Source organism: Pseudonaja textilis, chromosome 9 (genome assembly GCF_049901715.1).
Source record: "Pseudonaja textilis isolate UNSWEBS1 chromosome 9, rPseTex1.2, whole genome shotgun sequence".
NCBI lineage: Eukaryota > Metazoa > Chordata > Lepidosauria > Squamata > Elapidae > Pseudonaja > Pseudonaja textilis.
In genome coordinates, this window is record NC_141998.1 from 16,190,897 (window position 1) to 16,216,489 (window position 25,593).

The window sequence follows — 25,593 nt, forward strand, 5'->3', positions numbered from 1 at the left end:
CATAACTACTACCACTCTGAATGACTTGGCCAACTATATAGATCCATCTTTCCTGCCATAGCAGAATAAAGAAGGAACACAAACTTTGTCATTGTTGGCATAGTGAGTTATTGTTACTCACCAAGAATACAGCAAAGCAAAACTAAAAAGCTAGGAAGCAGAATTTTGGCCATCATCTAGGTTCCCTGCAGAAGAGAAGTAGACCAAAGAACAAATGTCTTTCAAATGGAAGTGAGACCATAGGAGAAGAGAAGAAGGTAGAGAAACATTCTTTGATACATGTCCACCCATGTAAGCAACAAGCAGCCCTGATAGTCCAACGAGATGGAATTCTAGCTGCAATTTGAAAGGAACCCCACCTTCCAAGGGAGGGGTTAAAATTCCAGGACAGTTAAGCAAGAAGGCTGAAGTTCCACACAGTTGTGAGATGCACTGTAACAAAGGCATGGTTTTTAACTGACTGTAAGCTCTCAACGCATTAGGGTGTAAAATTCACCCACAAAATTCACCCCTTTCTCCATCAAATTATACTGTGATATTGATTGACTGGTACAAAATGCTACTGCCTGTGGATTAACCAACCAAAATACCAGAAAACCCCCTGTTTTACAGATATGCATTTGTTGACAGTAGGCTTTGAAGTCAAATTCCAGGTACTTGGAATTATTTATGTAAAATTATTTATGTAAAAATTATTTATGTAAAAGGTTCTCCTTATCTTTGGGACTCATATTGTTGCTGTCTGCTTCTCTGGCCATGAAGCAATCTCGCTGTGAATTCTTGCACAAGAAATCAAGGGAAGGGGACTCCAGAAAGAGATCTCCTTGATCATGGTACATCCCTTTGGAACAACCTGTCTGTGATGACCTGGGGTGTGGCACAAAGACAACCCAACCAGATTATAAGTAGGGGTCCCTTTATTAGCTCCAACTTTGTCCCCAATGTCTTGGTTATCTTTCAGTTTTGGAGAAAAACTCTCCCAGAAACCTGCAACAGCCTTTGGCTGCAAATATTCCAGTCCAAAATGTTATAAACAGAAAAATTTAAACTCTGAATCCAAGAAAGCAAGAAGAGATGAAGTAACATGGCAAACCAGTTGGGAGAATGCCAGGAACGCAGATAGCAGCAGCCAACATTTGACAAAATCAATATTTGTTCCCAGAAAATGCAGCTTGCAACTGCCTCTCCTTTAAACTCCCTCCCCAGGTGTGCCTTGTGAAGGGAATCAGGGCCCTCTCCTCCCTCATAAGCCACACAACCCATGTTGCTCTCTTCTCCATTCTTTCCTGCATGCCCTAGCCTAGGATGAAGAGGGGGTGGGCCTTGGTCTTCCTTTGAACTCCCTCTCCCTTGTTCTACCACTTCCCTGCTCTGCCCAGCCTGACTTTGCCCTTCCCAGTTTCCTCCACAGCCAACAAAGCCACTCTCCTGCTCCCTGTCAACAGTTCATCTTCTTTCTCGGATTCAGACTCCAAAGGGGGCATGACACTGTCTCCCGAGATTAGAGTGACCCCTTTCCCAATGGGCCTTTAGGCTAAAGGGCATAAAATTATTTGAAATAATCATGCTAGAAAGGTTTTTTCTTTGGTTTAGAGGCCAAATGATGCTTTGTTTTGTTGAATATGTTTTAGCAATAGCACTTAGATGTATATACCACTTTACAGCATTCTCTGGGTAGTGTATAGAATCAGAATATTGTCCCCAACAATCTGGGTCCTCACTTTACTGATCTTGAAGGGATGAAAGGCTGAGTCAACCTTGAGCTGGTCAGGATTGAACTCCAGGCTGTGGACAGAGTTTGCCTGCAATACTACATTCTAATTTTAATCTTGGATATGTTTTGATGTTTCATTGGCAGCTAGTTGAAAGATGGGGGTACAGCTAGTTCTTGTTTAGCAATCACAGTTGACCCCAAAACTCATTTAGTAGAGCAGTCAGTAAATGAAATCACCACACAAACTCACTTCAGCTTCCTTTTGCTTTACATGCCTGCACAAATCAGAAATGTGAAAACTGGATGTAAGTTAATGTCAGGCCCAGCCCAAGAATAACAGAACAATCCAGGCAAACTTCAGTTCTTTATTCATTTATACCACATAGACAGAATCTTGCCAGACTAAACCTATGCTACTTTTAATTGAATAGATACGTCCTGGGAGATTCTAGGAGTGGTTATCTTAAATCTGTTCCTCTTGCTCTGAGGAAACTCTGGCTGCTGTTGCCTTGTCCCCTTAGAATGTGCTACTTCATTATAGTCCATCACACCATCTCCCCCTTCATAGACACATTCCACCACAGTTAGATTTTCATTGTCACTATAACTGCCAATACTCACTAAATGAAGCTTCTACTAATACTTTATTCCAGCTCTAAGGAAAGCTTATCTTTTGATAAATGTTTTTTTTCAAGCAAGACAAAGGTTTTCAGGATAAGGATATGAACTGTACAGTAAATATGCCAAAAGCAATTAAACCAAGCTTTGTCTCCAGCCTTGTTCCCAGTCTATTGGCTGTTGCAGAAATCAGCATGGTTGCAACATTTGTTGATATGGCGGATGTATGTTCCTCCATCCACGTTCCTGCAATAAGGGGTACAACCAGTCCTAATATAAAGGAAAGTACGTTCTGGAAAAGAAGAAATACAAGTGAACACCCAGTGTTTTCGGAACAAATATTTTCCTTTTCACTTTTATAACAGTGGATGATAATGTTATTAACAATGGATAATAATATCTGTCTGTCTATCTATCTATCTATCTATCTATCTATCTATCTATCTATCTATCTATCTATCTAATTTGTCTATGCTAAACATATGTACTTATACCTGGATCGTTTTCCAAGTTCTTCTGGAAGACCCAGTCACTGCCTTTGTAGTTTTTTATCACCAATGCTCTAAAGAGGACATGTGGATTGACCAAGCACACAGTTATGACACAATTCACTGTCCAAACCAATCAAATTAGAAGATGGTTTAGCAAGGTGCAATTGGCTATGTGCATATAAGCAGCAATTTTGAGAACCAAAGGGTGACCCCCTGTTGTTTTCAAGAAGTGGATCTGATTTAGCAGACATTGTGGAGCAAATTCATGTCTCCTAATTGCCCAGGAGGGCAAAGTCCGATCTGATGTGGAGTGGTGTAGTATCCTTTGCTTATTGTCATCTCAATCTATTTCATGTTGGCAATACCAGTGTCCTATGCTTACCTGCAATGACTACCTGCCGGAAACAACTGTGTGGGATGGTTATTTGGCAGGGTGGTTTTTTTATTCGACATGTACCATTCGAATACTCACGGTAACAGTTATTGCACTTGAGGCCACCAACTGGACAAATAGAAAAAAATTGCATTGTAAATAAACTCAAGGAGTCTGAAAATTAAGATATAGCACAGCCTAAATCAGTCTCAGAGCCTAAAGCATAGGATGAACGGTTGCAGAAACTGGGAGTGCCTACTCTAGGCAAACTTGGAAAAGATGACTATCCTCCACCTTCCTTTCTATGATATAGGGACAAATTTGGAGACAGGGACAGGATTGAGAACAAGCATCAATGTTAATTTGGAATTTCTGGATCACTCCCATTTATTAAATGCAGTGTACATTAAACTGCTTGATAGCTAACGATCTTGTCCATTAAATTTCAGGTTCATATATCACGCCTCTTTTCATGCTTGAGCATGGTCTGTGCTATTGTCTGCGATGCTATACAATGACAGGTCTTCCTTGTTACTTTCTGGGAAGAGACTTTGTGGTCCCTGAAGCAGAACATCTAGAGTCAGTCACAGTTTTGTTCCATATAGTATTAAGCTTGTGAACTCTCAAGTTTCAGTGTGTGTTATATAAGTGTATGGCTAGATATATACTTTCTATCAGATCTCATAGATGCTTATTGGGATGCTGCCATTCTGCCGGATAAGGAGCCTGGAGGCATCTCATAGTTTATAGCCTTTTTCCTGATGCCTATGTATCCTGTACTTTGATTTACCTTCTTGGGAATGTAAGGGGGGGGAGGGCCATCTGTTTTATCTCAGTTCCAAAGCCTCTAAGCAAGAGACACCTGGGAACAACATCTTATCACCTTCTCAGCCTGCGCTTCTCAAAACAACTTTGCATCTGTGGATTGGCTTATTCAACATCAGATTGAGGGGAGGGGTTTCTAACTGCTTTATCGTAACGGAATTGCCCGAGAAAGTTTAGATCCTGCTTCCTTTGTCCTGCAATCCCTTTCCTTCAATAAAAGGTTCCTTTTGAAATGTTAATTGCTTGAAGAGTTTTTCTTTCTTGAGTGGAGAGGAGAGGCAGACCCTTACATAAAGCAAAGCAGGATCTGCAAAAGTGATTAATCTGGAGAAGCACTCGCTCTACCGAGGGGATCCTGAAAGCCATGTCCAAGCAAAGTGGTTAGCACTGAGAGGGAGAATGCTGGGTGAAACCTCCATCATCACCCAACCGGATGCAATCTCCTTGTAGCCCATTGAAGACATCAAGGCTGTTTTGGAGGACCCCATGAAACCAAGATGGTCAACCAGAGTAGAAGAGAAAGACAGGTGGGATGGAAGAACCAAAGGCATCACCCTTACTCAAGGCAGCTGGCAACCAGGCTGGAAATGCAAGCTGGAAGCCTTGTAGGACCAAGAGGAACTGGGTGAAGAACTGACTGGAGAAGATCAACTGAAAAAACATGTCATGTGTTTTGTGATAGAGGCTTTTGAGAATCTAAGAACCCAGAGGGCATGGGCCATTGTGAGAGAGGAGGCAAGGCAGCAGCAGCAGTTGACAGAGCCAGAGCTGCCACTCTGGACCCAGCTCAGATCAGGCAGACAGGACTGGGGGAGCAGCAGCCATCCTGGCAAACCCACCCCATGCAGTGCCATCTCCTGCAAATGTCCCAGGCCAGCCAAGAGCACTGCAGGTGGAAAGGAAACCGCCCCCTCCTGGGATTCAAGTGATGGTGACCCGCAGCAGTTGGAGTTCTTCCTGGTGCATGTTCTCCTGTACATGCAGGAATACAGACAGGATTTCCAAACTCAGGGTGCCCTGGGAGAGGCAGTAACCTGGTGGATGGTAACCATCCACAATGCCAATGCCCTGGTGCTGTGGAACTTTGATCATTCCATGATGGTTCTCTGCCACTATTTCAAGGACCCCTTGGCAGATTGAAAAGCCCAGGACCATATCAGAACCATGAAGCAAGGGGGCCTGCTGGTGACTGAATACACTGAGGAATTTCAATACCTTGACTGCCAAGTAGACTGGCCAGAAGACATCCTGGTGAGCTAAGTCAAGGACAGGCTGAATGATGACCTCTATCACACCTGCCTAGAGGGGCCCAAACTACCTCCATGACTGGTACGTCCTGGCTGAAGAGGTGGAGATTGACCTGGCCACAAACCAGTACTGAGCAGGGAGAACCTGGAAGAGATCCTCACCCCAGGGGAAGCAAGTGCCATTCAAGCCATGAACCACCCTCTCACCATGACCACCTGCCTGTTTCAAGTGCAGGAAAGAAGGGCATCGTACAGCTGGGTGCTGCTTAAAAACCCTCACTCGAAAGCCTGACCACCTATCAAGTGGAAAGTTCACGAAAACCACCCCATGCAGGAAAGATACTGCACTGAGAAGCAGAGAGGCCGTGGAGTTTTGCCTCCTCACAAAACCAGGGGAGGGCACTCCAGCTCACCAGGAGAAGACTCAGGGCTATTTGAAAGTGACCCTGAAGATGAGCCACTGGTAAGTGAACCAACTGAACTGGTCACACTGCCCCTAAGACTATTCATCCTCAGCCAGAAAAAAGAGTAAAGCTCTCAGCCCTCCTGGATACAGGATGTTCCCGATGCCTAATAAACCCAATCTTGGTGGGGAAATTGGGCATCCACCTATGGAAGCTAAAGACCGCCCCCATCACATTCTGCCAATTAGATAGGTCAGTTGTGGGGGGGGGAGGGGGGGGAGGAGCCTGCCAATTTTGCCACAGAACCCTCGGAAATAACCATGAGAGACTCATATGAGAGACTCATATTCATTGTGGCACCCAGAATGGAGTGGCCATTAATCCTGGGACTCATCTGCTGAAGAGATAGAACCTCAGAGTAACTAGAAAGAGGGGACCCTAAGATTCCAGTGGGAAGTGACGGGAGCAGATGAGCGAAGGGAGGAAATTTGGGAAAATCCAAAGAAACAGCTGTGGCTGGGAGGGCCAAGCCAGCTCAGGGTATACCCCAGGAATACAAGGACTTGGCTGAGGTGTTCAATGAAGAGGGCTTCAATGAGCTCCCCGCTCACTGCCAAGCTACCGAAACAAAAAATATACAGCATGTCCCCCAGGGAACTTGAGGAACTGTGAGTTTTCATAGATAAAAATCTGGCCAATGGTTTCATCCAACTAGCATGACCCAAAATAGCAGCACCATTACTGTTCCAAGAGAAGGATGGGTCTTTGCGCTTATGCATGGACTATAGAAATTTGAATACAGTAAGTGTGGATAATGTGTATCCTCTTCCCCTCATGAAAGACATGTTAGCCCACCTCTCCAAGCAGAAATTTTTTTCAAAACTGGACTTGAGGGAAGCCTACTATAGAGTCAGAATTAGGAAACACACCCTTAAGGTGTTTACTGTTCAAAGTGCTCCCATTTAGACTAAAGAGCATCCCCACTGTTTTCATGCAACCAATAAAGGAAGTGCTCCATGAGCACCTATACAAAGGAATTTTGGTGTACTTAGATGATATTTTAATATACACCAAAACAAAAGCGGAGCAGGTAAAGCTTGTCTGGCTTACTGCAAACTGTAGCCAAGACATCAGCATCCTGGAGAGTGATCTCTATAGATTTCAATGTAGAACTGCCAGAAAGTGGGGGGAACACCATTATTTGGGTTGTAACAGACTTGTTTTCTAAACAGGCACACTTTATTCCCTGCCAAAAGATCCCCATGGCCAAAGCACTTGCCAATATGTTTCTAAATCACATATACCATCTCCATGGTGCCTCCCCCTCAAAGGATAATATCTGATCAGGGGATCCAATTCACATCAAAGTTCTGGACAGCATTCCTAAGCCTTCTAGGTACCAATCAGGGCCTAAGTTCTAGCCATCCTCCTCCTACGAATGGGATGACAGAGAGAACTAACGGGGTTCTAGAGCAGTATTTAAGATGTTTTATCAATTACCAACAAGATAATTAAACTGAACTCCTGCCTTTTGTAGAGGTCGCATACAACAACTCTGTGCATTCCAGCCCTGGATTCGCCTTCTTTAGAGTTGCCATAGGCCAAAACTTTGACCCAATACCAGAACTACCAGTGGAGGAACCAACCATCCCCTCCCTTAAAGAGTGAATACAACAATTACAAAACACCTGGCCCCAGTGGTAAGAAAAGCTCTAAGTGATGTTAAAGCTGATAAAAAAGCACAAACTGATAAAAAAAAGGATGGAGCCTAAGCCATTTAAAATAGGGAATAAGCTGTACCTATCCAGCAAATACCTACAATCCTTGCAACCCTCCAAAAAACTAAGACCAAAGTTCATAGATCTTTTCCTATCACTCGGATCATCAACCCAGTAATGGTTGAATTACTGCTCCCTAAAACCCTCAGGAAGATCCACCCAGTATTTCATTACAGCCTATTGAAACCTAAAATTACCTCTCCACTGAGATCACCAGCAGACATCCTACCTACCCCTATCATAGCATCACGATAATATTAGGGTGAGCAGCACTTTGAGATGAAGGAAATCCTGGATTCTCGCATGTATCATGGCACAGTACCAAGTTTTGCTTGGAAACACTTGCCCCCTTCTCAGAATGAGTGGGTGGCTAAAAAACATGTTAGGGCCCCCAACTTGCTGAAAAGATTCCACTCACAGTATTCTAATAAACCCAGATAACTCACTGCTCTGATTTCTCTTTGTGCTTATTTTTCAGGTAGATTTCTCCTATTCCTAGGGAGGCAGCATGCCAGATCACCTAGATCTCTTCAGGACACTGCTATTCAGCTGGAGAGGGGGCCTGAGTGCAGTCCTTAGTTTATAGTCTTTTTCCTGATGCCTATGTATCCTGTACTTTGATTTACCTTCCTGGAAATGTAAGGGGAGAGGGCCATCTGTTTTATCTCAGTTCCAAAGCCTCTAGCAAGAGACGCCTGGGAACAGTGTCTTATCACCTTCTCAGCCTGCACTTCTCAAAACAACTTCACACCTGTGGATTGGCTTATTCAACATCAGACTGAGGGAAGGGGTTTCTAATTGCTTTATCTTAACTGAGTTGCTGTGAAAAGTTTAGATCTGCTTCCTTTGTCTTGCAATCCCTTTCCTTCAATAAAAGGCTCCTTTTAAAATGTTAATTGTTTCAAGAGTTTTACTTTCTTAAATTGAGAGGAGAGCACGCAACAGAATTTCATTTTTAATGTGTGCTAATGTACTCACAATAAAAAGGTTACCTTAATCTTAGCATATTGTTCAAGTATTTGTGAATGGTCCAATATTTCATGTGTAACAAAAATGCAGAGAGTCGGTTTGGTGTAGTGGATAAGCCATCAGGTTAAAAGTGGGGAAGCTGTAAATTCTAATCACACCTTCAACATGAAACCAGCTGGTTGACCTTGAGCCAGTCTCCATCTCTTACCCCTAGGTAGAAGAGCCACTTCTGAAATCAGTCAAGAAAACTGCTTGTTATTTCCCAGACAGTCATCAGGAGCCAAAGTTTACATAAATCTTTTAGCTCTTTGTTTTACAGCTCTTGGTAGTCCTTCCAACAGCATCCCCAAATATCAGTTCTCTAGCATTCTGAGATGAGAAGCATGCATTTTCTATAAGTTATCATGGTTTAAAAACATATTTTAAAATGCCAGCTCCCTCGTGATAATATGATATGAGTCCATTCACTTTATATCACTATATTGCCCAATTCAGGTATCCAAAAATATCGCTAACACATCTGGTCCTTGACCACCACAAATTTGCCCAGCATTCTTTAGTGAAACATTTTGAATGCTGCCATATATTGTAATTATGCCTTCCAAACAAATTAACAGTTCTAATGGTGATGGCCAGCTAATGATTTGGCACAGGGATTTCCAGCTTCTGGTCAAACCTGGTTAAAAGCTTACCCACTGTGATGGAAAGCAGAATGCAGAACCCAAGTGCTAGAGACTTGTTCATGATGTGAGTTTCTGCCCTCACACCAAATCTTTTCTTGGTATTTAACTATTATATTGCAGTGGCATGTAGGAGGCTCCAGGTAGGAGGATCATTAACTTAAGAACTTTCAGCTAGTTCAGGAAAAAGTAATGGTAAAGTTCAGTCCCAATTTGGGGATGGGCTCTTCAATCTTCAGTCAAACTCTGTATTCAGCATATTATCTGACAGATATTTGCAGGCACACAAAACAGATTAACAGAATTGGGAGGAATCTTGCAGCCATCTAGTCCAACCCCCCATCCAAGCAGGAGACCCTACACCAGGCTTGTCCAACCTGCGGCCCAAGGGCCGCATGCGGCCCAGGTCACCTTGTAATGCGGCCCAGTGCACACCCCAACCTTTGTGCCAGAGCCAGTGAGGAGGAGGAGGAAAAGCAGGCGCGAGGCAGGGCGAGGCGAGCGCCAGGCCAAGCAGCAACAGAAAAAGCAGGTGCCATCAGAGCGCCACCTCCTGCTGTTGCCACCACCACCATCGCCGCCGCTTCTGCCCCCGCTGCCACTTCTGCCCCTGCCGTCGCTGCCGCTTCTGTCCCCGCCTCTGCTTCTGCCCCCGCCACAGCTGCTGCTTCTGCCCCCGCTGCTGTTGCTGCTTCTGCCTTCCAGTCCTGCCTCATCCAGCCGGGCCATTTGCAGGAGGAGAGGTAGGCGCGAGGCGGGCGAGCTTTCTCCCCCCACCCCACAAAATTTGGCCGGAAAATAAACCATGATAAAAAAAACGTGATAAAAAAACTGTGATAAAAAATAATTTTAATAAATAATTAATAATAAAAACATCTCACTAACTTCATTTCCAAATAAATTTAATATGTTAACTATGTTTTCTACGGTTTTTTTGGATGATCAGGTATTGTTACTGTTATTTTATTTTATGTGCGGCCCAAACCAAATTTTCATCTTCTAATGTGGCCCAGGGAAGGTGAAAGGTTGGACACCCCTGCCCTACACCATTTCTGACAAATGGCAGTCCAATCTCTTCTTGAAAGCCTCCATTGATGAAGCTCCCACAACTTCCGAAGGCAACTTCTGTTCCATTGGTTGATTGTTCTCCCTGTCAGAAAATTTATCCTTATTTTCATGTTGAATCTTTCCTTGTTTAGTTTCCATCCATTATTTCTTGTCTGGCCTTCAGGTCCTTTGGAAAATAACTTGACCCCTTCCTCTCTGTGGCAGCCCCCCAAATATTGGAACACTGCTATCCTGTCTCCCCTGGTCCTTCTCTTCACTAGACTAGCCAAGCCAAGTTCCTGCAACCATTCTTCATATATTTTAGCCTCCAGTCCCCTAATCATCCTGGTTGCTCTTCTCTGCACTCTTTCTAGAGTCTCAACATCTTTTTTATAGCGTGGTGACCAACACTGGATGAAGTACTCTAGGTGTGGTCTTACTACATTATACAAAACTATAGCAGTCCTTAATTTAGCCTAGTTGGGTGGAGAAACTGATCACAGAGACTTTCCTATTGATCAACTTGAACTGCTTATTGTTGATCTCTCTTCTGTATTTCTTGCTTATTCACAGCTGTTTTAATCACCTGACTTTCCACAAAGGGAATTGTTGCAAAGTCTATATCCTTAAAGGTATAACATTGCTAGATGATGTCAGAATAAGTGGGAAAGGTTCTATCACACTAAAAAAATACTTACTGCAAGTACAAATCTATGTTTCTTATTTGTAAAATGTTGCTTTAGTGCTGTCTACTGCTAATTAGTGAATTATTCACTAGTCCTGAAAGATTATGGTCCAACACTTTTACAGGCACTTGTATCAGATTAAATTTCATTTGCACAGTACATATCCAAACTTCAGATCATGTTCCTAATTATTTAGGTGCATGGAAGAACCATATGATAACCTTGTTGAATCACCTACTCTAAATAAACAAAAGGATAATAAAATACTCTTGAAATTCAAACCCCCGGTTTTTCAGATCAAAGCAATTTGACTTGACTCAATCATTGGAGTCAAATTCCTTTTGCAGAACAGAGTGAATTCTTCCATCCCTAATTTTCTTTTTATGTGTTTGCATGGACTGCATCCAAAAACAGGGGGTGATTGTATGTTTTCAGCTTATATTTGTAGAATGTTTTCAATGCAAGAGAGCTGTATAGATATCAAGCTAATTTTGTAGAGCTGAGGAAGAAAAAAAATTAGTAGTATAGAATTAGTAGTATAGATTTAAATATAAAATTAGTAGTAAAGAATTAGTAGTATAAGGAATCCTGTCTGAGCAGGGAGTTGGACTAGAAGACCTCTGAGATCCCTTTCAACTCTGTTATAGAGTTCAACTGAAGATATCAGTATTTATCGCTGCTTCCTTTATAAGGTCTGATAAAGATTCATGCAAAGAAGGACTATATCAACTTGATTTTATTTGTTGTTTTTTCTAGTTGGTAGCAAAGACAGACAGACAGAATGCCTTGAATATCTTCTGCTTAGGAAGAAAAAATGAATTGTCTCAGCCTTTCCTTGATGAGAGCTTTCTAGATGAATTTTGATAACTATTTGAGGACCCAGAAGGCTGGAATAGATAGACTTTTGACCTGATTTGTTAGGCATCCCATAATAAGGCAATATTGGCCAAGCTGTGTGAGCTGATCATAGCCTTATGATCCCATTCATCCAAACAAGATGAAAAGGCATGCCCTCCAGAAGCCAATCATAAACTCCTCACCCATTGGGGTGGGATATAAATGGAGAGCACGGATAACTTACCAAGCATTGCTGACATTAAGATAGAAAAGGTGATATGAAGAAACACCTGCCTCTTGCGTTTTTGGTGCTGTTATTACTAAGACTTAACTTTTACATTACATGTAAGTCTCTGAAGCTAGTGAGCAGCAATTATTTTGGAATCCAGCCTCAACACTTTTTGAAAACAAATCTAGTCTTATACTAGAGAAGAAGAAACTGAAACGAGGAGTCATGATTTGTGAGTGCAATAGGATTTGGAGCCAATTTTTACTAATCACACCATGCTCTAGAGGCAAAGAAGGAAATAATGGGTCAATTTAAATACTTTTATTGATTTTAATATTTGGATCTTTGTTAATCGATGGTGGTTTTTTTAAGCCATGTTTTTTTAACCAGAAATAAAAGGTATTGATATTTCAGAGAAAGTCCAATAATTGGGAAACAGCCTAAGTGAATATATGCCCAAAAAGGGGTGGGTGGTGGGTGGGATATAAATCAAACTTTTCTTTCCATGTGATCTTTTTGTATCAAAGCACTTGCCCTCATAAAATATAAGCAGGACCTGGTATAGAAGTAGGAACTTAAAAAGTATTTTGCCACGGATTTCCTGGGAACTGATTTTTGTTCTCGGTTGGGTCAATGGTGGGGTGAAAATTGATAGAGAAGAAGTTCCAATACTATTATTGATGATGGTTATCACACAGACAGTGAGATATTTAGACTGGATTTGGAACATTTATCCACCTAGCGAGTCCTTCCAAAAAACCTGGGATAGACAGATGTTGTGTGGTGGTTTTAGGATATTGTCACAGGACATAAACTGTTCTGAGTGAAGTTGTCTTTTGCAATTGATCGATGATTTTGTCAGTGCCGTTGGTGTTCAAGTGGCGGTCCAGATGTTTGGGAATTGGTACCTATTACTTTTGGTACTACCTTTGATTTCTTATTATTTATCCTTTCCCTGCCCCTCCCCCCCAAAAGCATGCTGGATAAAATCATCCCATATACTCACCATTAAGTGGACTTTCTTTGATTATTTCTCCTTGGCTATACTTTGTAGAATGACCAACTTATCTATGCAAATTCATAGAGATAGTGATCTTATGAATACTGGTGTTAAGCCCTGTTATGCTCTGATATCCATCAAGCAAGAAAATGACATTGTAAGATCTGATCTTGGGTCATGTGGAAGGCATAGATCTGAAGAGTTTGCCTGCAGGATGTCAACCTCTATGAAAGGATGGTAATGTTTTAGGAGCAGAAAATGCAGTTATAAGGTGGTTGTACTTCTATTTCTGCATCACTTTGATACAGAGGTGGCATTCAGCAGGTTCTGACCAGTTCTGGAGAACCAATAGCGGAAATTTTGAGTAGTTTCGAGAACTGGCAAATCCCACCTCTGACTGGAGATTTTACAGTATCCTTCCCCTGCCATGCCCACCAAGCCACGCCCACAGAAAATTGAATCCCACCTCTGCTTTGATAGGTGAGGCGGTAGTGTGGCTTTTAGACTGTTGCTATGAAAGAAAAAGAAGTGCAGCCAGACATTTTGAAAAGTATTTTCATAACCTGTTTTGGTGGATCAGAACAATGTTTCAGGGATGATCCTAAGTGAACTTGGCTGACTTGGACAATTTTTCCTGCAAAATATAAATTAAAATCTACTGGATTTACTAATCTACCAAGATAAATAAAAAACATTCTTTTTATCTTGAATCTCACTTCTAAAAACTCTCTTTTTTCAGCTCTAAAATGCTCGCATTGTTTACTTCGACCTCCAGGCCATGCATGTTCCGATACCCAATCAATAAGATCTTGTCATTTAAATCGAGGAGAGTCCTGCTTCAGACAGACAGTGTATTTTGGTAAGTGTATACTGGCCATTCTGTAGCAAATCCTGATTTTCTATGAGCAGCTTGACACAGCAATAAAGATACATGTACTTGTAAGCAGCAGACATTTCTTCTCATTGTGTCTTACCTTAGCCAGCATCAATGCATCTTTAGAAACTTTCTCAGGAATGTTAATTCTCACAGGCAGAAACTCATTTCCTCCTTCTCTAAGTCTCAATGAAAGGTTGTTGAGTAAACCTAGAACTTTTTAAAAAACGATCAGGGAAGTTTCTCAAACTTTTTTGTTATCCTGACAGACAGGGGTGGGCTTCAAAATTTTTAGCAAAGTGTTTTCTGCCTGGTTGCTGGGTGGATGCAGCTATAGTGGGTGTGACCTAGTCAGCCTCCTGCACCACAACGTGGGGGAGGGGTGCTTTTGCCCTCCCCTGGCTCCAGAGGCTCTCTGAATCTGGAAACAGGCCCATTTCTGGCCTTCTCGAACTTCCAGGAGGCCCGTTTTTCACCCTCCCCGAGCCTCCACGTGCACCCTGCACTTACCTGAATCCAAAATGGGCTGACTTCTAGGAGGGGTAGGAGGGCCCCGCCAGGAGTGGGATTTGGGGGTTCTCCAGACTGCATAGAATCTTAGCTAGGGGCTCTCCCGAACCCCTGGGAACTCCCAGCAGCCCACCCCTACTGACAGATATCAAAGGGCAGAGGACCTCAATGCAAATAAATCAGAAAAGATCCCACTAAGATACCAGCAGGGCTTATTTACAAAGAATGGTCAGAATTTCTCAGCAGAACTCCTGAGTATCCAGCCTCCAGTTCTGTTTGTTGAGTTCCCTGGTTAGTTTTCTAAATCAAGGAAAGCATGTAAGGGATTTATTGACCAGGCAAAATGAAGAGGTGATCTGCTATGACATAATTTTCCAAGCGAAGGAAGTCTGTGGGCTGCCTTGAGAATTGCAGTAGCCAGATGCTTTACATTTAGAAAAAGGAAAAGCTTCATTCATGTTTATGATTTTATAAATGCCATGCTCAGAATGAATTAGGACACGAAGGGACCCAATCTGAGATGGTCACCAGCTTCAAACATTTATTCTTCCAAGCTTTTGGGCTCATGTTGGAGCCCAACATCATCAAGGAACCTCTCTCTCTCTCCAGAACATGTGTTATGTTCTGTATTAGCATTCTCAGAAAAACCCGCGCCCGATTGGCCCGCCTGAACTGAAGCCCGATTGGCTAAATGCCTGGCCGTGATTGGAGCGCCACGAACCTCCCGCGATTGGCCGAGCCGATCGCGGGAAATTCGAAGCGCTGCCATTGGCCGCCGAGCCGCCGGCCGGCTGTATAAAGCCAAGGGGTTTTACACAGTTGCTTTTGTCCATAACCAGAGCTGAATAAAAAGAGCTGAATGTTCACTTGCGTCTCGCCTCTTTTGTGACCCGATCCCGGATCTAACACTGGCGACGAGGATGGGATCGTGAGGCGAGGACCAACTAGCACGTGGCACCGGTGACCGGCATCTACAAGATGGCCAGTACCGTGCCACCCGCTCCATTCGACCCAGCGACCGAAGACTGGGAATCCTATATTGACCGCTTCCAGATGTTTCTGGAATGCAGCAATCTCAAGGACGCAAACGGCCAGAGGAAGCGGGCAGTATTCCTAACGCACTGCGGGGCCGCGGTGTTCAAAATGGCCAAGGCACTCGCGAGGCCCGCAGACGTTAAGGAGATGGATTGGGCTGATCTCGAACCCATCCTGCGCCGCCATTACGCCCCCACCGTGCCGATCCTCATCCGCAGGTATGATTTCTACCGCCGGGACCAGCGCGAAGGCGAGTCCATCAGCGATTTTGTGGCCCAGCTGCGGAACATGGGAGGCCCTTGCGAGTTCCCCGAACTGGACCAGGCGATCCGGGACCAACTCGTCCTCGGACTCCGAGATCCCGTGCTGCAGAGCCGGCTGATGGCCAAAGGCAACATCTCCCTCGCCGATGCCCTCGCCGAGGCCACCGCCGCCGAGGCCACCCGCCAGTCCGCAGCACGGATGAGACAAACCAACGCGCCGGAACGACCATCCACCAATGAGGCGACCCCAGCCGCCGCAAAGCCCCGGGACACCAGCCAGCGGGAGACAACCGCACACCATGGCGACCTCGAATCCCCGCCAGATACCGAGGAGGAGGACGAGGAGATCCATCGGTTGCAGACCGAGCGTGATCGCCGAGACCACCGGAGTCGTAAGTCGGGTTCCGGTGCGCTGGTGCGGTGGCGATCACCCCGCTCCGAATGCCGTTTCTCACGCCATTTGCAGGCATTGCGAGAAGCGGGGCACATCGCCAAGGTGTGCCGGAACAAGAAGAGCTACAGCCCGCACCGCCGAGGCGACAGCCCACGACGACGGGACGGCACCCCACCCAGACACCGAGACCGACCCACAGAGAGCCGGTGGAGCCGCGACAACCGGAGCCGACGACTCAGCGAGGCACAGCGGCGCGAAGAAACCCATCAGACGGTCGTCATCGGCCATTCGTCAACCACCGACGCCCGGAAGGTACACGTGGCCCTGAGCATCGAGGACCGGCCCTGCGAGATGGAGGTGGACTCCGGGTCCTTCCTCTCAATGGTATCATGGCGCACAATCAAGCGCCTGGTCCCGACCATCTGCCGCAACGAGCTGGACGACCAGAAGCTAATCCTGAAAGACTATCAGGGAAATCGCATCCCTGTAGTTGGCATCGGGCACTTCAAGGTAACATTCAAGAACCACACCGACATCCTGCCGCTCACGATAGTGGACCGGGACCGCCCCAGCCTGCTCGGCCTACAATGGTTTGCCCCGCTCGGAATCGAAGTAACCGGCATCCACCGCACGGACACGGCCGACTGGGAAGTGACCCTCGTGAGGGATTTCCAGGAAGTCTTCGACAACTCGCTAGGCAAGTACCGGGCCCCTATATCGTTCAACCTTAACCCCAATGTCGCGCCTATCCGCCTAAAGCCCGGCGAGTGCCCTTTGCGCTCAAACCGAAAATCGACGAGCAACTAGACAAGCTCGTCGCACAGGGGGTGCTTGAACCCATCGACCATGCCCGTTGGGAGACGCCCATAGTCACCCCCATCAAGCCCGACGGCTCCATTAGAATATCACGGGGACTATAAGGCCACCCTTAATCACGCGCTACAACAAAGCGCCTACCCGCACCAGTGGTGCAGCACCTCCTGCACTCACTGGGGAGGCCGGTCTTCGCAAAACTCGACTTGGCACAAGCCTACCAGCAACTGCCGGTCGATGCGGAGACCGCAGAAGCGCAAACGATTGTCACACACCGGGGGCTTTCGTTGCAACCGACTCCAATTGGAGTCAGCGTCGCCCGGGGTCTTCCAAAGCCTCATGGAGAGGCTCCTCCAGGGCATCAAAGGGGTGGTTCCATACTTTGACGACGTGCTGATCGCAGCCGCCGACAGAGAACAATTGGAGATCCGTTTAAGGCGGTGCTTAACAAATTCAAAACGCCGGCCTTAAAGTCAAAAGGGACAAATGCCAACTACACACCGAGAGGGTCGAATTCCTGGGCTACCTTCTGGACCGGCACGGAATACACCCGACCGGGAAGAAACTCAGGGCCATCAAGGAAGCCCCACACCAACCAACAAGGCGGAGCTTCAAGCATTTCTGGGGTTACTTAACTTTTACAATGTTTTCCTACCCCAAAAGGCGACCGTGGCGTGGAACCCCTACACCGCTACTCGATAAGGCAGCCACCTGGACCTGGGGAAGCGGGAAGAGACTGCGTTCCAACGAACCAAGGACCTGCTAACATCAGACGCGGTTTTGATTCAGTACAGCGAAACCCTCCCACTTTCAGTGACATGCGACGCCTCACCCTTCGGTATAGGGGCAGTCCTCAGCCACACCCTACCCGACGGGACGGAAGCACCCATCGCCTTCTTCTCCCGGACACTAGCAAAACCGGAAAGAAACTACAGTCAGCTAGACAAAGAGGCCCTCGCCATCGCCGCTGGAATTAAAAGATTCCACGAATACCTTTACGGCAGGAACTTCTCAATCATAACGGACCACAAGCCCCTGCTCGGAATACTCGCAGGGAACAAGGCCACCCGAACATCCTATCGCCCGGATGACAAGGTGGTCCGAATTCCTTGCAGCATACTCCTACGAACTCTCACACCGACCGGTAAGGCCATCCTACACGCGGACGCACTAAGCCGGGCACCGCTACCGGACGTAGATGACGACCCGGCACCCACAACGACGACTCTGCAGATCGAGACCATGCCATGCCCGCTCTTAACCGCGCCAGACATTGCCCATGAAACAAATAAAGACAAACGGCTGGCGCGGATACTGAGCTGGGTAGAGCGGGATGGCCAGAAGATGAAGGCAACGAATATTTTAAACCCTTCAGAAACCGCCAAACTGAGCTGTTCTCACAAAGGGCTGCATTCTCTGGGGTGACCGGGTAGTCATACCGGAAACACTGCGAGACAGAGTGTTGGCATTGCTGCACGAGGGACACCCAGGGATCGTCAAGATGAAAGCCCTGGCCAGGAGCTACGCTTGGTGGCCAGGGATGGACAAACAAATAGAAACTTGGGTGCGGGTGCAGCAAGTGCCAAGAGTCAAGAGCCAACCCCCGCCGCTCCAATCCGGGAGTGGGAAACCCCGAGAGGACCATGGTCGCGGTTGCACATAGACTTCGCCGGACCAACCAAGGGGTATACATTCCTCATCACCGTGAGCGCTTACTCCAACTGGTTGGAAGTAAGCACCATGAGAACAACAACAACGGAGGCGGTCATCGACAAGCTCAACAAACTCTTCGCGACGCACGGGTTACCGGACATCATAGTGTCGGACAACGGGCCCCAGTTCACGGCAATACTGTTTGAGAAATACCTGGCCGAGCGGGGCATCAGACACGCCCTAACCTCGACGGCTCACCCGGCGGCGAATGGTAGGGCGGAACGAATGGTCCAATACACAAAAAAGGCCATTCAGAAAATCGAAACCGGCGACATCCAGGAAAAAATAAACAAACTACTGTTCATACAACACATCACGCCAAGCACAACAACGAACAAGAGCCCAGCGGAACTGCTGATGGGGAGGAAACTACGATCCCCATTAGACCGCCTACACCCCACCTACAACCCAGATAGACCCCCGGACTCCTCCAGCCGGTACCGGTCATTCAACATCGGGGATGCCGTCTACGCAAAAAACTTCACGGGAGACCCTCTCTGGGTACCCGCACAAATAACGCAGGTAACTGGACCCCGATCATACAGACTACAAACAACAGACGGAAGGAGCTGGAAGCGGCACATCGACCAGCTACGGTCCAGACTAGCCTACAACACCCCCATCGACCCAACGACAACGACGGCCCAAGAGAGCAGAGGGGGAGGGGAAGCCTCAACCACCAACCTAGAAGCCAACAAAAGACTGGAACCAACTGGGACACACACCCCAGCGCAAGCCGGACACCACCCACCTAATGTCAGCAACGACCAAACAAGCCAACCAGACTTACCTACAGACCTCGACGCGTCGCAGACGGGTTCTTCACCTGGGAGGTACAGCCAAGCCAGCTCAACCAGCCCGGGAAAACCGAGCGGGAGCAACCAAAGCCACAACTCGACCGGCCCAGGAGACCCGGACGGGAGTTGCGGCGTCAGGCCTGGCTCACCTCACCAGGCGGTTCCATCGACGGAGTGGAGAGCGACGCGGAGCCCGTCCGAACCGGCCGGCGACCTCACACAGACTGAACCGCGCAAGTCAACTAGGCAAACTCGAAGCCCCGCCTACCTGCGCGACTACGTCACGACGCGGCGTCAGACGAAACCATGAGGGGAGGGGTGTTCTGTATTAGCATTCTCAGAAAAACCCGCGCCCGATTGGCCCGCCTGAACTGAAGCCCGATTGGCTAAATGCCTGGCCGTGATTGGAGCGCCACGAACCTCCCGCGATTGGCCGAGCCGATCGCGGGAAATTCGAAGCGCTGCCATTGGCCGCCGAGCCGCCGGCCGGCTGTATAAAGCCAAGGGGTTTTACACAGTTGCTTTTGTCCATAACCAGAGCTGAATAAAAAGAGCTGAATGTTCACTTGCGTCTCGCCTCTTTTGTGACCCGATCCCGGATCTAACATGTTACACAATGTATTTATATGGTTCCCAATTGTGTGTAGCTTTTAGTTGCCAATTAAGGTATTGTTGGCTGGCTGGATAGTATCATCAGTTGGTCCCGATGACCGATTCAGATTGGATCCTGCAACATTTTCCTAGGACATGTATGTTTCTCTTTTTTAATGTCAAGTTTTTTATTTTATATTCTTTATACATATCAATATGTGAACGATGTCATACCTGGGTATCATACATTTTAATACAAATAAACATAATTATTATTGCTCCCAATTATTACAAAGTAATGGCAACGTTCCCACCCCCAAGAGTTCAATTGGCTCATCCAATTAAATGTTGTGTATATCATCATGTGGACATCTCCAGGTGGTGATGAGGCCTATGTCCATTGACCTTGGCATATTTTGATAAAGAGTTGCAGCTGCGCATAGCACAGGATAGAAACCTAAGCAAGAATCTACCCCACCACCCAGTTTATACAGTTCTGGTTTGTAACACCTCCAGCTCCCATAACAATTCCCCCCTCTTTCCGTTACTTATGACAGGTGAAAGATGCAAAGCAAAGGGAGAAAATCTTGAAGGCTGACACCTGGTGCCTTTTTTGGTGGCAAAAAAAAAATATAAGACTGTGTCTTATTTTCGGGGAAACATGGTATCCTAATTATCTGGCCTATATAAGTCTAATAATAAGCACCTATGTATTCATGGAAGATCTTTTACTCTTTTTTATCTTTTTATCCATCATCTCTTGTCCACATCAGAACTTTTATTCTTTTTTTTTACTTGCCTCCCATATTCTTCTGTTAGATCTTTTACTTCATCCACTTCTAGTAAATATCCTGAATCTGCAATCTAACTTTTCTTCCCTTATCTACCCTTTCCCACTAATTTTAACGTTATCTGTTCTATCTCCTATCTCCTTCCCCAGGTATCTTCCTGTTTCTCCCATTTACTTTTAGATCTTTTAGAACATTTCCCTCCTGTTTTAATTCCTTAATCATTATTAATTTTGGTAACAACTACTCTTTGTTGTCTTCTTTTTGCTGTTCTCTCAGTTCCGCTTTCCCCTCCATTACTTCTGAGGGCTTCTTTCTTGCTCATTGTGCTGGTGTTTGCTCATTGTCCCTTGTATAATATTGTCCAGTTTTTGCTCTATACGATGAAATATTTCACCATCTCTTTGTGTTGTTCCTGTATAAAGTTTAAAACATCAGCTCCGTTCCATTTAAAAGTCTGCTCCTTTCCACCTTGCATTATGGCTTATTTGGTTTCATTTTTAACCAGTTGTCCAGGATTGGTTGATTCAAAACAGAGCCTGCCAAATCACGATTTTTAATATTTCATCAGTCAAATCAATTTTAAGTACACCAGGGTATTTTCCACACCTCTTCAAATCACTTTTCTACATTCAATAACATTCAGGTATTTTTTAACTGAAATTCTTGTTTATTATTCAAATTTCCAGTGATCTTGGAATATAGGTAAATGTAATCCAGTATTTTCAGTCCTTCAGGTAATTATTCCCAAGCTTGCACAATTCCCCTCTCATCAGCAGATGGTGCTCTTGCTTCAGCCTGTTTCAGCTTCTCTGCTATGTAGCTGGCAAGTTCAATTTTAATTTTTTTTTAAATTATAAATCCAATAAGTAGGCAGTATTTATAAAAAGGATCTTAAGTGTATGCTTCCAGCATTTTAAAAATTCCTTCTCAACACCGCATCCTTTGAGAGTTCAATTTCTCTGTAAAAATTCTCTTCTTAAATTCTCCAGTATTTTTCCAATGTGTCTATATGCTGCTTTAACAAATTGTTCTGGATATATTTCCTTGTAGATTCCTTGGGGTCAGATTTCAACAAAAATATTCTCTCACCCACTTCACATACCACTCACCTTCTCTTTGGTCCTGCACTGTCTTAGGTATTCAGACTGGTCCCGGTTTTATAGCAGCCATTTTGCTGATGCTGCATGTCATCTTCAGAGGGGGACTTTCTGAGTCAGGGAGGAGAGATGTGGCTCTCCTCGACCTGTATGGCAACCCCCTTTAATTCACCACCCCTTCAGCGTGGCTACGGCTACTTTTGGAACCCTCCAATGGGGAGAGCTTGGAGCGGGGCTGCGGAGCTTGCAGTCTTTGCTTCTAATAGCACCAGAAGTACAGCCGGAAGATGTTTATTTCTCTTCATAGCAATAACACTTAGCAATAGCACTTAGACTTATGTACCACTTCACAGTGTTTTACATCTCTGTGTAAGCAGTTTACAGAATCAGCATATTGACTCCAATACCCTGGGTCGTCATTTTACCAACCACAGAAGGATGGAAGGTTGAGTCAACCTTAAGCCAGTCAGGATCAAACTTCTGGCAATGGGCAGAACTAGTCTGCAATACTGCATTCTGCCCATTGTGCCACCACAATTCTTTCATTCATGATACATGAAATTTTTACACCGCAAAGGTGGGCTAAGCTAGGCACTTTCCAAAGGTACTGTCCTGCACATCCTATGGCCTTTGCTTGTTTAATTGGCAATAAACTTTCACCCCTACAACTGCCCAGTCAAATGGAGCTGTTTGACTCAAGAAGCCCAAGAAAGAAAGAAGCATGCAACCTCTTATGTTGTCTACAAGTTGTGAGAGGCTGCTTAGCATCAAGGCATTGGATAGAACGATAAGGAAAATCTGTTCCTGAAGGCACAGTTCTAAGAGATAAGCTAAGATCTCTTTTCTTCTACAGGTCGGGTCCCATTATACTCCAAGCTGGGTTGCATTAATAAATGTATAACTGTCACGGAAAAGAAGGAGAAGCTGAAGATCACTGAAACATTTTTTTGCTGTGCTTATGAAGATTATTGCAACGCATAAGAGAGCCTCCAACTTGGAGCTCCCTACATGTATCTGGTTTACAATTACCCAAATCCAGACATCAGGGGTGGCAGCAACTTGGAAAAGTCTTCTCTGAAGTGTGGGGTTGGGGCATTATCACTGTATCGACTTTCTTACTCAGAGGTCTCCAAACTTGGCAATTTTAAGGCTTGTGGACTTCAACTCCCAGAATTCTGGCTGAAGAATTCTGGGAGTTGAAGTCCACAAGTCTTAAAGCTGCCAAGTTTGGGGGACCCGTGCTCTTACTGAATAATCAATGCTTCGAAGCTGAAAGAGAGCTTTTTAGCATTATGTATCAAATAGTTTGGTGAATAAAAGTCTGCTTCCCCAGCTTTTTAAACCAGTTTCCTCTGTGCAAAGTCATCCAAAAGGATGTTTTTACATGCGTCAAGTCTGAATTATGGCACTTGAAGTCTTTGAGGGATTGTCTGCCCTGACGAATGCTTGATCAAAGCCCTCTCCTCAAGCTGGTTTACAAAGCCACAAACCCCACTTGCTCCAGAGGCCAAGGTCAAGCCAATGGGAAGAGGTTTCTAGGCATGGGATTCAAAAAAATTTGCTACAGGTTCAGTAGGCGTGACTTGGTGGGTCATGAGACTGGGTGAGCATGGCTAGGTGGTCACATGACTGGGTGGGCATGGCCAAGTTGATGTCATTCCTTTGCCCTAATGACCTACAAAAAGAACAACATCAACAGCCTGACACTGTTGATGTTACTCAGTTTCACTAGTCTGAGACTGAGCTAAAAATGGATTTAAGAATAACAGCCTGTAAGAATGCGATGTAAAGAATGACTGATATCTGTACAATTAATTAATAACTGAAGAATAAACACTTAAAATGAAATAACAATTACCAAACCAAGGGAGTTTATTACTTTGTGCCAGTATTGCCACAAAAATCTTTCCTAGCTAATTACATTAGCCTAGGTCTTACCTAGACTAACAGTCCCTAATGGAATGAGAGCTATAGCAGAGAGAGAGAAGCCAGGGGATTGAGGGGAAGCCATGTTTAGTCACCTAAGCTTTTTAGATTTTTCATCTTAAAAATGTACTGAAGCTTTTTTTCAGCATTCCAGCCAGGTGGCACTGTTCTGTGGGAACTTGGAAGTGCCAGAAACCTCACTGCACCAAAAACCTCAGAAGAGTGCCAAGAAACTCAAGCCTTCACCCTTTCACCCTTTAGGAAAACCAAGAATCACCAGCTGAAAGAGAAAACTCAGAGCAGACAGAGCTGACAATAGAAACAGTTAAGTGGAGCCATTAAGGTAAGGAGAATCAGGCTAAAAATAACTCATCAAGGCATTAATTAACTCATTAAGGCAGGAAGATAGGACCAGGGCAATCACTTTAACTAGAGGCACACAAATAAACCCATCAAGCTGCAGTAGCTTCAAAGGGAGCCTAAAAAGCTCAGATTCACACTTCTAATCTGCTTGCAACCCAGGAACGCTTGTGCAACCTAGCTGTGTCACATTAGCTTTTTACCTTCCTCCTTCATTAAAGAATCCCACTAGTGTGATAAATTTTTAAGAGAGTGGGGAATTGGGATCCAGGTCCAACAAAATGGGGACAAACAGAAAAGATATAGCACAAAATCATCTATGAAGTTAGGTCAAGAAGAATTAATTCCATAGGTACATCACAGAGCAATACTGAATTCTTTTTCTGAAATTTATTCCTTAGTTAAAAAGAACAGACATATATGAATTACGTTCCATATTGGGCTCAGCTTGTACTTAAGTCAAGTAGCTATTCCAGAGTTAGTGGTGTCATGGTTAAAAATAGAAGCAATGGTAAAGCAAGCTAGATTTAAAAGCAGAAATATTTTGTTGGGTATTTTAAAGGGAATACAATACATATTTAAATGTGTTAACAGCTGTTAGAATTGTGTTTGCACAACAGTGGAAAAACAAAGAGATACTAGATGAAAATGTAATTTAAAAAATTAGAATGTGCAGAAATGAATAGTTAATTTAAAAATTAAGGATAACTTTCCTCTTCCTCCTCTCAGACAAGAACACAACACCACACCATCAAGGTATGAAAACAACACAAAATCTCACAGGCACAGGGACAAGTTTCAAAATATATATTATAATATATATATTATATTATGTCACATAAAATTTACTTGCAAGCAAACTCACAAAATTAACTCACAACATACCATGTATGTAAATATTGATTTCTTTATTTTTTTAAAAAGCAACTTACTCGAAATCAGGCGAAGCAGGCAGTTGAGTTACTCGCAGACTCACAGAGTCACAGCTCTACCTTTCTCCAATCTGCTGCCTGAGTCTGCACTGAAAAATAGAAGCTTCAGTCTTCAGAGTCTGGGAAGGAAGGCAACACCCCAGACATTCAGCTCCACTGTCAAACCACTTCTTCTCCTTGTAGCACTGAGCTGAGCTCCTTGGCTTTTGAAATCCAGCATTCTTGGATTTCCAAAGTGCTTGGGTTCGGCATCTGGAGAGAAGCCACCATTTCAAAAGCCAAGCATCTCAATGCTACAAGGAGAAGAAAGAAGTGCCCCCCGGGAAGCCATTGGCAAGAGGTCTTTCCGTTCAGCTGGCATTCCAGATGCTGCGGGAAGCTTTGGAGGAAGCAAGGAGCCACACAGTGTGCTGCTATGCCGGGGAGGTGAGATAATGTGGGGCGGGGAGGAGCAGAGCAGGTGGGTGTGGCAAGCGGTGAGCTGGTGGGCAGGTGGGCAGGGGTGGGGCCAGATGGAGATTGTATTTGCCAGTTCTACAAACCACTGAAATTTTTCCCTAGAGGTTCACCCAAACCCCTCAGAATCCCCTGAATACCAT

General features: G+C 45.0%; 1 long non-coding RNA gene across 1 annotated transcript; it reads right to left on the bottom strand.

The window, feature by feature from the left end:
* Positions 1-1,722: 1,722 nt before the first annotated feature.
* LOC148125045 (uncharacterized) lies at positions 1,723-25,273 on the bottom strand. The gene is made up of 3 exons (XR_015744628.1): positions 24,995-25,273; positions 3,206-3,325; positions 1,723-2,624 (listed from the first exon to the last, which is right to left on the bottom strand). It is a non-coding gene; the product is annotated as an uncharacterized LOC148125045 (long non-coding RNA).
* Between the last annotated feature and the right edge of the window lie 320 nt (positions 25,274-25,593).